The sequence below is a fragment of the Argiope bruennichi genome, chromosome 1 (genome assembly GCF_947563725.1).
Source record: "Argiope bruennichi chromosome 1, qqArgBrue1.1, whole genome shotgun sequence".
Taxonomy (NCBI): Eukaryota; Metazoa; Arthropoda; class Arachnida; order Araneae; family Araneidae; genus Argiope; species Argiope bruennichi.
This window is the reverse complement of record NC_079151.1, coordinates 82,291,601-82,295,760: the sequence shown is the minus strand read 5'-3', so window position 1 is coordinate 82,295,760 and position 4,160 is coordinate 82,291,601. Positions and strand designations below refer to the sequence as shown.

General features: G+C 30.2%; 1 long non-coding RNA gene across 1 annotated transcript; it reads left to right on the top strand.

Annotated features, from left to right (window-relative positions):
• Positions 1-350: 350 nt before the first annotated feature.
• Positions 351-3,917, top strand: LOC129971800 (uncharacterized). The gene is made up of 3 exons (XR_008784822.1): positions 351-1,196; positions 3,556-3,671; positions 3,780-3,917. It is a non-coding gene; the product is annotated as an uncharacterized LOC129971800 (long non-coding RNA).
• The last annotated feature ends 243 nt before the right edge of the window (positions 3,918-4,160 follow it).

Genomic DNA, 4,160 nt, shown 5'->3' with positions numbered 1-4,160 from the left:
CAAATTATTTCCTAATCTAACACTGGTTATTTTAAATGCATGATCAACATTACACAAGTTTGGAAGTGCAATTTTGCAGACTTAGCAATTTTGATGTCTTGTAGCTCACCAATTCAAAATATGACGGAAATAAAGTCATTATCTTATTATTGGTTAACGGCATTTCAACTAAATTTAAATTTTTCGAAGCTGCCTTGTTTACAGATAAAATGGTTCTTTGTGTTATTTCTTAAAATACTGAGTTTTAAAACTACTCGCTTCTTGTAGTCCTATTCTTTTAGTTTTTGAAGATTTTTTTCGAAACGTCACATGTGACATTTTCTGCATTAGAGTATCAAGATAGATACATTTCAAAAATATTTTCATCATAAATTAAATGCAAAAATTTATCATCTAAAACTGGTTTTAAATAAACGCTGAATATCTGAATCAAACTAATTTCGGTGCATTTACTTTCTAATATAAAGTTAAAATTTGTATACTCATCTTATAGAAATAAGTTTGAATGAAAATTGTATTGAAAGTTTTGGAATGCAGATAAGAATGTGAGGAAATACGGAACTAATTGGTAACTTTGGCTGTACTATCTGGAAAATTGAAACAACCTTTGAAGTATTGAATTTTTTTCCTGGCATGCTTGAAATTATATGGACAAATAATCCGATTTACTAGATGAAAGAGAAAAATCCAGTAAGTTGCCCGTTTCAAAATTTGTCAGCACTTACTATCCAAATATTCATTTAATCTTCTTTGAATTAATAGCAATTGATTAGAAAATCGAAGAAAGCGAATTGATTACGCAACATTTGGGGAGAATCTAACATAATTTAATAACTATAAGGAATTTAAGGTGATATTTGGGTAATCTCTTAGCTTTCCTCAGGCGAAATTAATTTCGCCTAAGTTGATTTGAACTTTGCGAATGATTTTAGAATGCATTTGGACCTCGTCTTTCGGTGTTCCGAAATAATTAGGGAAGAAAACTAGTTTCTTCATTAGAAATGTATCTGTTCTGTTGATATTTGTATATTACTTGTCTTACTTGGGGTACTACAATGAAACTCGGGAAGGTCCATGATAATTTTTTCTTAAAGAATAGACAATATATGAATATAGAGAGTGAAAAAATGCAGTGAAACGACAATTTCCAGATAAAGATCAACAAGAAGTGGACTTCACATGGATTCAACTTGAAGGTATGATATCTTAATTTCCAGTATCAATCTCGAAGTATCTTATCTTGCATTTGTAATGTATCCCAAGAAAAATATAAGAATTGGCTGTTTGGTGCGTTTAAAACTGTATTATACAGTCTCAATACCCTTTTGGAAGATATAATCTGCATGCTAGTGAAATGCAATTTATAATGTAAACTGTTTTGCAATATTTTTTCACAGCAGCAGCGATGTTAATAGAAGCTTTCGATTTGTAAACATTGCTTTAAACCAGAATACATCAACTTGTTAGTGAAATCGAATTTGCTTTAAAGCATGAATTCCATATGAGTAAATGCAAATTTCACATTTACTCTTGAGATTAAACTCCGGAGGGGCACCTCGAAATGAGGATGAGATGCCTCTGATGTGGTGGCTGGATCTCGCCACCCTGAAGGGTACACAAAAAGGTGGGGGATCTCGCTACTCCCATTCATAACGGGACCTACTTAATGCGGGAAGAGTGTACCGTGTCCGGGGATGGCCCTTAGGACTCAACCACAGTTCCCGCCAGTGTTGCTGTCCGGTCATTCAGTATTATTTATCCATGTACCATCGGACAGGTCGAAGAATCAGTAATATAACTTTTGATTAAATAACCATTTCTTCTCACCGGATTTGAAAATTGAACTGTAAATATTCAATTTAATGCTGAACATATTTTTATATAAGACATGTTATATAGGAAATGAAATATAATTTTTATTTTACGATTTTGAATTAAAAAGCCGTTATGTTGTGAATGAGTTAATCTTCATTCTGAACTTTGAAATCTTGCAAGAATCAAAGGAATCTGCTAAAAGGAGAATTATTCTGGAGATACTAACTCACATTGAAATTAAACTGCCATCTTTGAGACAGAAGCTAAACTACATCGAGAATCCACTCTTAAATAGACAAAATATTTGTAAATCTGTCATTATGATATTTGATTACAGGTCAAAGATTTGCCGATTTTTTTCATAACTATCCGTAACTTATGTTGATTCCAAACTGATCGTGAATCTAAAATAGATTAAAGTTGAAATGCCGCGCTTAGCAGAATTCCAATACTGCAAACCAGAAGTTCCAATTGCATGTTACGCGTTTCCCCTGAAGGTATTTGGAAACCTTGAGGAACAGTTGGCAATGTTCTAAAATAAAGGTAGAAAACGGAACTTAAATTTCTTTAAAAATAGAAACTTTTCACAAATTCGTTTAAAAAATGAACAATAAAATCTAACGCCTTTTTCGTATGAATAACGCAAAGCAATTATATATTTAATATTCTTCATAAAAGCAATATTTGACGGGGAGTAGGCAGCTAGTATTAAGAGAATATTAATTGCAAATATTGAAATAAGTTTGAAACAGCTTCAAACATGAGATTAATATCTTAATTTGAACCAGATTTTGAAAAATTCAATTCCACAAAACAAGCAAGGATAATATTGAGTCTCATTTAAATGGGCAATTTTGATAACTCGTTTTTATCATAAATTAATGGGCAATTACGGTAATTCTAGTTATCTCATACATTAATGGGCAATTACGGTAATTCTAGTTATCATCATAAATTAATGGGCAATTACGGTAACTCTAGTTATCATAAATTAATGGGCAATTACGGTAATTCTAGTTATTATCCTAAATTAATGGGCAATTACGGTAATTCTAGTTATCACCATCAATTAATGGTCAATTACGGTAATTATGGTTTTCATCATCTAATAAGTTATTTCAGTGATTTTCATGTTTTAAAACGTAGAACTGAATATTAAACAATGGAATAAAATGCAGAATCCGAAATATCTTATAAATTTATTGAAATTATTTTACTCAATATCTAATCTTATCTCTAAATATCAATATATTCTTAATCGAGAGAATGGTTAGGATGGTTTAACATTAGAAGGCATATAAGACTAATCAAGGGAGTAGGTGAGGACATGCATCTTTGAGAAACTTTGTTCTAATATCTTATAGTCTAATATATTCTATTTTTATCTTTTGAAATACTTCATGAAGTAGATGAGAAGAAAAGATAGCTCTTTTAAATTAAATAAGTAAAATTACTTTTCTTAACCTTCAAAAAATTGTTAATGCAATTGAAAATCTGAACAACACACTTGTATAGGTGATAATGAATGAAAACGAACTGGATTTATGAAATAAAAAGCTTATGCTATCGATTATAGTAGAAATAGATAGAAAAATAATCGATTTAAAATTTAAACACAAACTTGATCTGCTTTTGAAAATAAATTTATTGCTTGATTATTGTTAATGTAAATGTGAATTAGTTTCTTGCAGTCATCAAAATATTTATCAGTAACATTTTTACCATTACTACCTTTTTTAGTTTCAGAAAGAAGCCGGAATATTGAGACTAAAGTTCTTCTGGCTGCATTGAGTATAATATGAAACAATAATTCTCAAATATCCCAAGTACAACAAGTAAAGATTATCTTCAAACAAGTAATGTGGATTTTTCATGCTATGGTTTTGACGTTTTAAATCAACTTATTACAATGATAAAATTCATTTCTAATGCTTCTCATTTCTAATTTCTTCTTTCATTTGCAGATACGACCAATACAGTATAAAGGAAGCAATTTTATTACTAAATGTTCCTTCTCGGCTTCTTGAATTGTTTTACCCGTTTCAAATACATCTTCGATCGACACTAACAACATTGGTGCGTGCAGAATGGGTGAAATTGAATCGATGACAAAATAACTTTGTAAGTAACAGAATTATAATTATTTTACATTAGAAATAATGTTTGATGGTAAATGTTGGATTATTTTGGTATTATCGAATATTCAATGATTGCAATAGCTGTTTTTTCATATAGTATGAATTTTCAATGTCCCATGGAAATATTCCAAAATAGATTTTAGATATTTTAGAAAGTTCTTTTCCTTCATAGGAAAAGCCTCTCAAAAAATCTTTGTTTAGGTGGGT